Source organism: Orcinus orca, chromosome X (assembly GCF_937001465.1).
Source record: "Orcinus orca chromosome X, mOrcOrc1.1, whole genome shotgun sequence".
NCBI lineage: Eukaryota > Metazoa > Chordata > Mammalia > Artiodactyla > Delphinidae > Orcinus > Orcinus orca.
In genome coordinates, this window is record NC_064580.1 from 16,894,768 (window position 1) to 16,907,299 (window position 12,532).

The window sequence follows — 12,532 nt, forward strand, 5'->3', positions numbered from 1 at the left end:
AGATGCGATCATTCTGCATGGCTGGGATTTCTGCTCAGAATTTCCAGCATCCCATAAGGCAGTTACTCTAGCAGGCTCGTCAACATCACAGTTTATGAGGTAACAGGAGAAAAAGAGAACCACGGTCTATCTCAGGGTAGAAGAAATGCCTGGCAGACCACGGTTAATGAGGGAAGCCGAGCAGACCGTCCCAGGGACAAGCCCACTCAAGAAGATGTCACATTCCAAATATCAACATCTGGGATAGGTGAGGTTTAGGCAGTCATTCACTGTTTTGTGATACTGGGAGGTCATGACCTCAAAGAGATTGTCTACTTGTAAAAAAAATCCTGACTTTTTATTGGGCAACAACTTACAGGCTTTGCTATACTAACTGCTGACTTTTTCATTTTACATATTGTATAACTGGTAACAAAAAAACTGGATGAGTAACACACAAAAAGCCGTAATCAAGCTTCCTTTTAGTTATGTCGATATTGATTAAAGCATGTCGTGATGCCTGAACACTGTATTCAGAAATGACCACATGCCTTTTACAAGCTACCCATACCATACCTCACAGTTTCCTGCTTCTTCGTACATCTGGTAACGTGTGACTGCATGTTCTCAACAGCCATGCACTGCACGCTACATTGTTGAAGGACTGAATTTTGTTGTTTTCCTTGCAAGAGTGTGGAGTTTCCTTACGGTGGGCATGTTACTTGCAGGTCAGCTTGACCTGTCAAGGCTTGGTTTTGCGCTTCATTTAGGGTGGGTCTAGGGTAGCGCTATTCCTATGGCTAACTTTTCTGAGTTGTCAATTGGATGCCAAGTGTGTTCAACAAAGTTTTTCCATTCTGCTTGGCCAGAACTCCAACATCTCCTATCACTGGTGACCTCTGGGATATCCACTCAGCTCACAGCCCACCCACACACCCTCCTCCCCCAACTTACTTTCGGCCAGGTCTTGTGGAGTCTTGCCTTACTGATGCACAGCCTTGTGCTGTGGCCAGAGACTCAAGGGACCCTTATAGATAGACTTTTGGAGCTCTTTCTTTGCACAGCTCGTGCTCCTCTGCAATTCCCTGCCCTGAAAATTCCATCCACCTCGGCAGCCGTGAGTTACAGTCTCCGTTGATTCAATCCAATGAGTCTTCTGCTCTCTGTTTAGGCTCCAGTGCCCTGTGCTGCAATGTAGAAAGTGCCCCCAGGCAAAAAGCCAGGGTTGACAGGGAACTCACTTTATGCTTCCCTTCTCTCAAGGATCACATCCCTGTGCTGTGCATTGTCCAATGCCTCAAAACAGCTGGTTCATGTATTTTGTCCAATTTTAAAGTTGTCTATGGCAGGAGGTTAAATCTAATGCTCTTTACTCCATCATGGCTGCAACCAGAAGTTATATTCTCACCTTAAAAGACTGTTTCTTTAATTAGACTGAATTTATTTTATTCTATTCTAGATAGAATAGAACTTTAAGCTCTATCTTTAAAAGTCTGAGCTATTTCAAGGTCTAATTCCCAAAAGAGGTCCTAGAGAAAGAATTTCTGAAATGAAGACACATACAAGGGATTTTAATTATCCTGGAGTTTCCTTTGCTAGTCATATACACTCTTCTCTAACAAGGAAGGCGGAATACTCCCTAAGGAAAAGCAGAGTTACTGTTAAACATCTTTATATGGAAAAGTTAAATACAATGCAGTAAGGTAGTGCCACCCAACCTTTTCCAGATAATGGCACCCCTATAAAATGATAATATTTTGATGACATGCTGCTGGAGGCCTGATGTTGTTGGACATCATCAACTGGGAGGCGGTGGGGGTTCTTCCACCCACCTAAGGCCCTTCCCACCCACCCAGGAGAGTTGAGGGGATCACTGTCCTATGCTCCTAGAACCCACTCAGAGCACAGGGGTTAGGAAATGCTACAGAAGTAACGTTTGAGTCCAGATGTCACTAAGAAATGAGAAAAAAGTTGAAACCCAATCTCAGTCCCCCGAAAGAGAACAGAGCTTTCACAGGCATCTTGAGAGGCAGGCAGACAGGAATCAGGGAGGCCTGAGGGGACTTTAATAGGAGACAACCCAGAGCGGAAGCCCCAAAGGCCTCCGGGCTCATAGACTGTTTCCCTCTTAGAAAAAGATGTTTCTATCCGGAGCCTCTTCAGAGAACAGCACCCAACAGATGCTGCCATATTGGCCCAACTCCAGGGTCATCATTCACACTGGGCATGTCCTGGAGTTGCGGGACATGGCCGTACGGTTTGTCACAATGTGTATATAAGAACTGCTTACTGATTTCGTTATTTCATTTGCAGCTTATACAGTCCTAAGTCTTAGGAAATGTTTATGCTTTTAGCCTTTTTTTTTTCCTAATAGTAGAATGAAAGACTTTCTACCCCCTTAAATTCTACTTCAAAAATCAGTAATCATGTGAAAAGGAGATGTTTGCAGGGAGGGCCTTTCCTGGGTACCTATAATCTGGCTTTAAGAATGACCAGAGACATTAGGGCAGGTGGACAAGTCAAACACCAAATGCAAATCATCAAGGTGGCACTTTTGCACTTTTTTGTCCATTTGAATATAATCAAGCATGTGAAATTATGTAACAATATGTTTTCATAGAAACTTCTCATTTTCTACTTGTTACGTCATTTACACTGCAAGGACCACTTAATGCTAAATATTAGAAGCTGTTTCTAATGGCGCCTTCAGCTCATCCAAAGCTTATGGCTAATGGCATAATTTACCTCTCAAGGCTGTCCATCCTACAGCTGAGATTTCATTTTCATTTATGTTTAGGGAAATATATTGATTCTGCATCCAATTACATGCCTTTCTTCCATTAAAAGGATAGTAGATATAATACAAAATCATTTTGCTTCATTACAAACACAGTAGCATTGATAAAGCATCTTTCATTATGTTTTAAGAGCTGTTCTTAGCTCCTGCACCACCTCTAAGAGATACAAAGAAGGCTGTTAGGGTGAGGGCGGAGGAATCTTCATTTCCCAAATAAGCATCAGGAAGGAATAAAAAGTGAAGGGCATAGCCATGATCATTATGAAGGTCAAGAACATCCAAGCCAGCTGCAGCAGCTATTGGTGAATTCTTGCCTTCCATCTCCCTTTCTTACGAGACAAATCTACATTTCTTTTAAGTCTTTCTTTTAGGAAAGCTTATTCCTTGGCATGAAAATTTGTTTGGAGTCTTTTTCTCTATACACAGCAAATTTAGCTTCTAGGCCTGTGCGGTGAGTGAAAAAATATAATTCCCAGGTCAAATCTCAGTTCTCAGGCAGCTCATCTAAGTCCAGGCCTGACTAGTGGAATATGGCTGCACTCGTTTGCCACCCTGGGGAGAAAGTGGCACAGGGGTACAGAGGTGGGGTGCAGGGGACGGCTCTGCTATGGGAGATTCATGGTCTTGTCTTACAAAGTATATTCCCAGGAAGACTCAGAACAAAACCAAGGTCCTTGAAATTCATGCAATTACGTATCAAGCAATTATTTACTAAACACTGGGGCTCAGATGACCTTGTAAGAAAAAGAGACCAACCAACAAACAACATTCTCTCAATAGTATCTTTGCAGAGCAAAGTTTTTAATTTTGCCAGAGTCCACTGCAGCAGTTCTCTCTTTCATGGATTGTATAACAACTCTCTTCTCCTATGTTTTCATAATAACTTTTTTTTTTGCGGTACGCGGGCCTCTCACTGTTGTGGCCTCTCCCGTGGCGGAGCACCGGCTCCGGATGCGCAGGCTCAGTGGCCATGTGGGATCTTCCCGGACCGGGGCACGAACCCATGTCCCCTGTATCGGCAGGCAGACTCTCAACCACTGCGCCACCAGGGAAGCCCTGTTTTCATAAATAACTTTTTAATGTCTTATGTTCTCTATGCAGATCTGTGGTCCATTTTGAGTTAATTTTTGCATAATGTGTTAGATTAGGTTAGGGCTTTTTTTTTTTTTTTTTTTTTTTTGTCTAGGTATGTTCAATTGTACCAGCACCATTTCTTGAAAAGATTATCCTTTCTTTCTTAAATCTTCTTTGCACCTCTGTTGAAAATTAATTGCCTATATTTTCATGGGTCTGTTTCTAGACATTCTATTTCAAGGGCTAGCAAACTACATCCCATGGGTTAAATCTGGCCTGCTACCTATTTTTGTACAGACCTCAAGCTAAGAATAGTTTTTACATTTTCAAATGGTTTTTAAAAATCAAAAGAATAGTATTTCAAAGAATATGAAAATTACAGGAAATTCAAATTTAAGTGTCCATAAATAAAGCTTTATTGGAACTCAGCCACACCCATTCATTTACACCTATGACTGCTTTTGTATAGTTGAGATAGATACTATATAGTCCATAAAATATAAAATATTTTCTCTCTGACCCTTTCCAGAGAAAGTTTGTGAAGCCCTGGTCTAGGATATGAGGATCCTTATCCACGCCAAATCTCGGGGGTTCTCTGAATGCCGCTATAAAGAAAATACTGTAAGGACAGAAGCTTTAAATAGAACCTCTGAAAGCCCTGAGGAAGGCAGAAAAGGAATGCATTTAATAGCCAGCTACCCTTTCGAACTAGGACTAAAATATAAAAGCCTTAAGTAAAACTATTCTTAAAAGGATGAATTTTACTGCACCATGTAGTTAACTATAAAATGGGGAAATTTTAAGTCTAAAAGGTATTTACTTTTAATGATATTTTCTTAAATATCTCTATGAGTCATAAACTGAGAAAAAACATTTGTAATGTGAAAGATGACAGGTTAATGTCATGAATATAAAGTATTTTTATAAAAATCAATTGGAAAATGACACATAACATTTTCAACCTGAGTAATCATTTAAAAAATGCAAATGCCTATCAGATTAGCAGAGATTAGAAAGAATGATAATATCCAGGCATGACAAGGATAGGGAAACATTCTCATAGGCTCCTGGGGGGAGACTAAATTGGCACAATCTTTCAGAACATCACTTAAATGCCTTTAAAAGGCACTGAGGCATCAATACATTTAGCAATTGACCATCAGGAAATAATAACAACTGCTAACATTTATACAGAACTTACTAGGAGCCAGGCATTCCAAGTGCTTTACCTCCTTTAACTCACTTAATCTTTACAACACCAGGAGGTAGGTACTGTTATCATCCCCATTTCACAGATGCGGAAACAAACTAAGGCACAGAGAGAATGAGCAGCCCGCCCAAGGTTACACAAGTAGCAGAAAGTGGCAGAAATAATTACGTTCATGAAGATCTACAAACAAGGTGATGACTACATGCAACATGGTGTAAAATAGGGAAAAACCAGAAACAAGCCAAATATAAAAGAGGATCGTGGTACTCCATACATTGGGATGCTAAGGAACCATTTAACCGTGCTGCCAAAGATAGGCAAGATATATTGGGGGCAAAGGGGGTAAACAAAAGAGTGTATATGATATGACCTTATTTTTATTTTTAACTGTAATTGTGTGTGTGTGTCTCTGTGTGTGTATAAAGTCTGGGAGAACACAGCTCAAATATTAAGAGAGGTATCTGACAGTGACGCAGTCACAGGTGATTCTGACTTTCCTTCGTATTTATCTGTTTTGTTCTCATTCTCTAAGAGTAAGTTTTACTTACTTAATTTTAAAGTATTACTTAAAAGTGCATCCCATGCCATCTCAGAAAAGTATATTTTAATAAAATGCAAATGTGAATGTAAGACCTTTGAGATACTTTAAGAAGACAGGGGCTACACAACTACTGAATATAATAAATTACTTTCATCCTAAGAAAAGTTAAAATAAATAATACAGGGGCATTTCAGGGAAACTACTGACCTTAATTTCAGGAGAGTTCAATATACCAAGAGAGAACTCCCAGTCAATGGGCATTTGTCTTTTCTTCTTCCGATCATAACTTATCACAGCAATAGCTGTAATTTTTAATTTCTAAAGCACTTTCAGCCACAACGTCTCACTTAATCCTCACAACAGCCCTCTCAGAGTAATAGAAGTAGAAAGAGTGAAGAGAGAAAACAGAAAGTGTTTCTCTAAATCCTTAAGACACCTGCAGAGTTTTCTGTGTGTTGCAGGAGAAAAACATCCCAGGATGCTGTAGCAAGGATTACTAATGTCCTGCTACTAAAGCACAGCACTTGGGAGAGAGATTACAATTAGGCTGAATGAACACAGGGTCCCTTTAGACAGTTTTATATAATTTGAGGAGGCATGTAAAGTTGAGAATCTGCATCAACTGCGAACTCATCTGTCTATGAGAAATCTACAATCATCAAAATTTCTGGGTGGCACTGTTTTGACTGTCTACTGGTAAACTAAAGCGAAGTGTTCTCCCACCGCCAAGTCCTACTTTCACCAACCTCATCTAATTTAAAAACTGTGCCTATGTGATGGTAAACACGCTCAGGAGGAAGAGTTTGGGTTTTTTGTGTTTTTTAAAAAGATTTTTTGATGTGGACCATTTTTAAAGTCTTTACTGAATTTGTTACAATAGTGCTTCTGTTTTCTGTTTTGGTTTTTTGGCCCCGAAGGCATGTGGGATCTTAGCTCCCTGACCAGGGATGGAACCCACAACCCCTGCATTGGAAGGTGGAGTTTTAACCACTGGACCACCAGGGAAGTCCCAGGAGAAAGAGTTTTGATCAAATGTGTTTCTGGTGTCAGGAATCTTCCCATCGGTCCTGGTGTCCAGGTTACGTTAAAGAGGAAGACAAAACAGCAACAAACTGTATTCCTTGGGATTTCTAATGCTCTGAGGAGGAGATATATTGTGACTGCTGTCCCCAGTAGGGACATATGCAGTCTAACAAGATGGGCTATACTGCAAGAAATACATCCTATGACATAAATGACTCATCTGCTGAACGCTGACATTTTTCAAATGTGTGTAAACCCAGATGATCCCAGACCTACACTTAACTTCTTCATTCACTCATAAAACATGTCCTTCTAATGGCTCTGTCAGTGTGTCATCACTTTCAGGGTGACACCTGCTAATTTACTCCTCATCCCTGAAACCACATTTAATCCTACACTTTAGCTCTGCTAAAAGCTTCAGCAGTTGAGAGAGAAAGGGTCAAGGCCAGCAATCTACATAGTTGATCGGCTTTCTTATACCAAGCTGAGAACCCTTCATGAGATTTCTAAAGCCACTTTCCTGTGGGGAGAGAAGCAAGGAAGTCTGGAAACATTTTTCTCATGAATAAATGTTTCAATTAATAAATTAATGGGAGGGAGGCAGGACGGGAAAATAAACATTAGAACAAACAAAAGAACATATCATCACAGAATGACTTAGGAAGGAGCTAGGGATGCCTTTTCTTTCTTTCTGTCCTTTCCCCCCTCCCCCTCCCCCACCTCTCTCCCTCTCCCCCCACCCCTCTTTCAGTGGTGACAGCAAGCAGAAAACTAACCTGGGTCCGGAAGAACAGAGGAAAGCAAAGTAGGCTGTGGGCATGGGAAGAAAAGTGGGAGAGGAGGGCTTTAGGCCAAAAAGAAGCAACGTTAGCCCTGAGCTGAGCTCGGCATGTCCTCTGCACTACCAATCCATTTCTGTAGATGGAATCAGAAAGTCCTGCATGCTCCTGACCCTACGAGGTCAGAGACATGGACACAAAAATGTCGGAAACAGATGGATGGGGGAATGGCGTGGTAATACTGTTTTCCTAATAAAATAATGATAATGTCATTAATTTAAAAAGAAAATTGCACAGGCACCTGCCCTAGATATACCTGGTAACAGAGCGTGAGTCAATAAGTAGACAAGAGTCACCTCGGGGAGTGACTGAGCCGCACCTACCGCAAACATCCACAGCCCCACAGGAAACAGAGCAATCCCGCCCTGCCAGCTCCCACGTTCAGGGTCAGGAGACCCTGCCCTGGCTCGGCCACTGATTACTGTGAGGCCCTTGGGAAAGTCACTTCCGTGCTCTGGGCCTCTTCCTCCTTTGCCATCTGGACAGAACACCATGGTCCCGCCTAGCTCCCAGGGCTGCTGTGAGCATGCATGAAAAGGCGGGGTGCTGAGGGGTCCCGGACTCTTGCTGCCAGTTGCCCAGAAGGGTCCTGCGCTGGGAAGCTCTGGTCCTGCAGGAGCTATTACTATTTTTTGTTCATGATTCAGATTTTTTTTTAAGTTTATTTTATTTAATTTATTTATTTTTGGCTGCGTTGGGTCTTTGTTGTGGTGCGCGGGCTTCTCATTGCAGTAGCTTCTCTTGTTGCAGAGCGCGGGCTCTAGGCGCGCGGGCTCAGTACTTGTGGCTCGCGGGCTCAGTAGTTGTGGCTTGCGGGCTCTAGAGCACAGGCTCAGTAGTTGTGGCGCATGGGCTTAGTTGCTCCGCGGCATGTGGGATCTTCCGGCACCAGGGCTCGAACCCGTGTCCCCTCCACTGGCAGGCGGATTCTTAACCACTACGCCACCAGGGAAGCCCGGAGCTATTACTATTAAGTTAAATGCTCAACCACTGTCTGGGAAAGGAGGGAGGAAAACATGTTGAGGGAGAGCTGGCGGAAGCTGGTGAGTTAGAATCAGTCCTAACTCTGCCCTCACAGCAGCAGGTCTAGCTCAGACATTTGGGGTCCCTGGTTTGATACATCCCTAAGAAAAGGCGAAATTCCTAGTTGGTATTTTTTCGTAGTGGTGACCGTCTACCTTTAGCTACTCCACTGGGTTCCCTCTTTCTTGAGAGGCGCATATATCGGTTTTCTCCCCCGAACATCAATGCTGTCCCCTTCTCCTTCCTTCCGACTCCACCACACCGTGACTTTAGTCAATAACATTACCTTTCTCTGTGTTTACCTTGATGTTGTCAAATAGACTTTATAACCATGAAGAAAGGGGGTTTCTGTTTGCTTTGTAACGGGTCAAAGACACAGCCACTCAGGGGAGCCTTCTGATAAGAAATACCCGAAGATCTTTGTTTACAGAGTGGTCACGTGAGAAGCCCTTCCTCCTAGGTTACCGGGGGCTGGGAGGAAAGGACCATTGCTCTGAGGCCAGGAGGCTGTTGGCCAAGGGCAGGGACATCGTCCCTCTGCACAGCTGGGCTCGCTCTGCCCCAAGCGGCAGTGGTCAGGGCAAGGCGCATGCTTCACAGTAGAGCCTCGCCTGACCCCTTCTCCAGGGAGCTTCTCAGGTTGGAAACGAGACCCAGAGGCTTCTGAACCCTTTCAACCACGCTCTGAGCACAAATCAGGAAGGCAGGGATGGGGGTGGCAGGAACACAGACGAAGGAGCTATTTTTATTTTTTTAAGGAGCTATTTTTGAGTGACTGGAAATAAAAGCTAAACACAGGTGTGTTCTGCACCCGTGGACATGTTCCCAAATCCACAAGAATTCTATTTTATAAATAAACTAAAAAAGAAACCATTCGGGTTGCCACATTTCATCCTAGTTTCCAGGGACGCACACAAATAGTTCGGGCCTTTGTGCATTATTTCAGGAACCGAGGAGGGCGTATAGGCACCCACTAAAGGTGTATGACTCATTTTCTAGAAAGCTATATGAAGTGACAATCTAGGGCTAAAAATGAGGGCAACGTCTGCCCTATGACCCCTGCCACAGCTCACAGAAGCAGGGCAAAGGGAAACCACCTTAAATGATTATAAAATGAAACCACCACCAGAATTTGGGGGTAAATCAAGAACGTCTACAGCAAAAGCCATCAAATTTAGAGAAGAGCTATTTCATCTCAACTCATAATACAATAAAGAGGCATATCAAAGTGCATATTAAACAAATTGTGGCGAAACTATTCACTCTGCAATAGGAAAAGCACACAGGCATCTAAATGAACTTCTGGGCGATACCTAAACTCAGAGCAAGAGTAAGACTTTTCTATAAAGCAGGGTTTGACAGACTCAGATTCCATCCTTCCCACCCTCAGCAGGCAAAATATTTATGGCATGTTTTCTTTCCAAATTCTTGCTGAAATCTCACCCATTGTGAATTCTTACCCACTGCAAATTCTTACCTATTTTAGGTATACACATATTTTACCACTGTTACCTACTTGATATCACAGCATTCCAGCCCCAGCTATAAACTGGGCCCAGCCACAAGAGCCCCTGCATTCCCATTTCTGAGGTCAGAGAAAGAGCGGAGATGAACTGACAATTCCTAGGATTACAGGTACCAGTGATGGACCCCTCCCTGCGAGAGGCACTTATACACAGCATCTTAGTACATCCTCACGGCTGCCCTGTGAGGTCGGCTTTAGGGTCTGTGGCCAGACCACGTGGCCGGATATCTAGCCCAATCTTACAATGAAGGAGAGAAAGTTACCAAAGTCCTTCGCTGGAACAGAGAGGTTACACGAGCAGAGGCTGTTATGGGATGATAAAAGGCAGGGGCTAGGGCGATAGGGATGCAGCAGGTGGAAACTGGAGCTGGGGAAAGCATCCCTCCATTGGTCAGCCCAGGGCTCTCCTGTGGAGCATGCTCTGTGGAAGGTGCTGGAGAAAGGAGGAGGGATGAGGCCCTGGAGGTGCAGACCAGGGCCTGGCTCTGCCAGGGACAGAAGTGGCAGGGAGGCAGGAAGGCAGGATCCTCGGGGGCTGGAGCTGCTGGGCTTGGGGGTGGGGGCAGGGTGAGACCAGGAGGAGCAAGTGCCAAGATGAGCCACCCGGGCGCTCTGGCCTGAGCAGCACAATTAGTGTGCGAGCCAGGACAAGGGACCAAGGGGACAGGGAGGGTGCCAAGTGCTCGCTTTGCAAGTGTAATTGTGATATCTGTAAGCTGCTTCACAGGTCCAGACTGCTTCTAAACACATTCAGCTGTGGAACTGGGGAAATCAGATGCAACCCTCAGGACACTCCTGAAAGCAGCCTTCCACCTCCGCCCCGTTCCTTTCTCCCTACTGTGTAGATAGGACCGGGAGAGAGTCCCTCTCTGACTAAATAAGCTCTTCAAGAAACTTCAATTCCTTTTATTGGACTGGATGTCAGCCTGGCAGGGAGGAATGACATCATCAGAATGAACGTGTTCTCATCGTATATAATCAAATGACAAGGACTGGAATATAAGATGTTAAGGTAGAAATACATGTGTTCAGACAAGAGACCATCCATGGTGGGCTTTTCTTTCCCCCAAACCTTAGTAAATGTTATTGTACATCCGGTTTTCAACTGAAAAGAGGGTGCTCCCCCAAACAAAAACAGGAAAATGAGCCCCCCCCCATTACAAAGAGTGGCAGCTGTTTAATCCTCTGGTCACTATATCATCACGGGGAAAAGTGCTCTACCCCTTCCCCTGTGGTAGTAGAACCAAGTCTCTGTGCCAGTTATCAGAGTATTTTTATCATGCTTCACAGCCATTTCATGTATTTGGTTAAGGGTCTGATTTAAAATAGGAAATGCACCGTGCCTAGGAAAGCATCCCGGAGGAGGCCCGCCCGCAGGACAAGGGGAAGGGTGGCAAAGAAAGAACCGCTTTGCATCCTCAGCTGAAAAGCACGAGAAGGGCAGCGTTTCCCCTCCTCTGATTTCCTCCGGCCACATTCAACACCTACAGAGATGTACTGAAATAAGTTCATGGGAGAATATTTTACAGGTGAAAAGATGGATGAGTTCTGGGGCCATCAGCAAAGCAGGGAATAGTGTACTAGTCCAGAAAGTCACCCTAGCATTGTCCAGCACACCACTTTCGATGGAGAGGGTGAGAGCGCCAAGCTTTCTCCCTAAAATAATCTGACCTTTGGCAATCTCCTTAACCTCTGGGGTCACGCATTCCCTGGCATCTATGGCTCAGGCTCTGAAAACACACAACCTCCATAGCCATTTCTTAAAGGTAACTGTCCTTGATTATAAGGTCATAAAGGGAAATCCTACCAATCACTTATGGACACACTCGGGGCCGGGGAATGGGGGATGGGCAACACCATGGTCCCTTGCCTCTCAGTAACGGCCAGAGACAACAGGACCCAGGGCCTGCTTCCCACCCTGAGCCCCTGTTCTCTTTCCCCTTTCCCTGCACCCTCCACCCTGTCAATGCTGTCCAGCCCTGCATGAACACAGGCAGCCACGTGATCCTCCAGTCACGCCCGTGCTAAGGGAATTCCACATTGCTTGCCATTTACCTGGATACAAGACTAAAAGCACCTTATACATCCTAAAGACTGCTCAGCTTTTTGTCGTAGTCAACCATCACAAAAACCCTATACTTCAGAGAAAAGGCCATATATTCCAGGAATTACTTAAACCATGGATCTTTCAACCACCCACTTGGTGAGTACCATTGCATGCAAGCATACACAGTACATGGTCCAGGCCCTGTTAAGCTGCATCACTTCATACAGATGTAGCCTAAAATCACTGCCTGTAGTGATAATAAAATCATCCGAGCTTCTCAGCCCCAGCAAGACGGGCAAGTTTCTCTCAGGCATGCTACCTGTCTTTGATCTGTACAGTAAACATTCTTTAAGCCTTTTCTGCCTGTGATGTATGACCTCGCCTTTTGGAAGCGCCTCCTTGGATACCTCATGGCACAGAGCTTTGCAGCCAGGGCTGCTGTGGAGGGCGGGCTCTCTGACCAAGCAGGCCGCC

At 44.3% G+C, this 12,532-nt stretch overlaps 1 protein-coding gene across 13 annotated transcripts in view; it reads right to left on the reverse strand.

The window, feature by feature from the left end:
- SH3KBP1 (SH3 domain containing kinase binding protein 1) overlaps positions 1–12,532 on the reverse strand; it is a 343,640-nt gene that overhangs the window by 77,848 nt on the left and 253,260 nt on the right. The gene's annotated exons all lie outside the window — the stretch shown is intronic.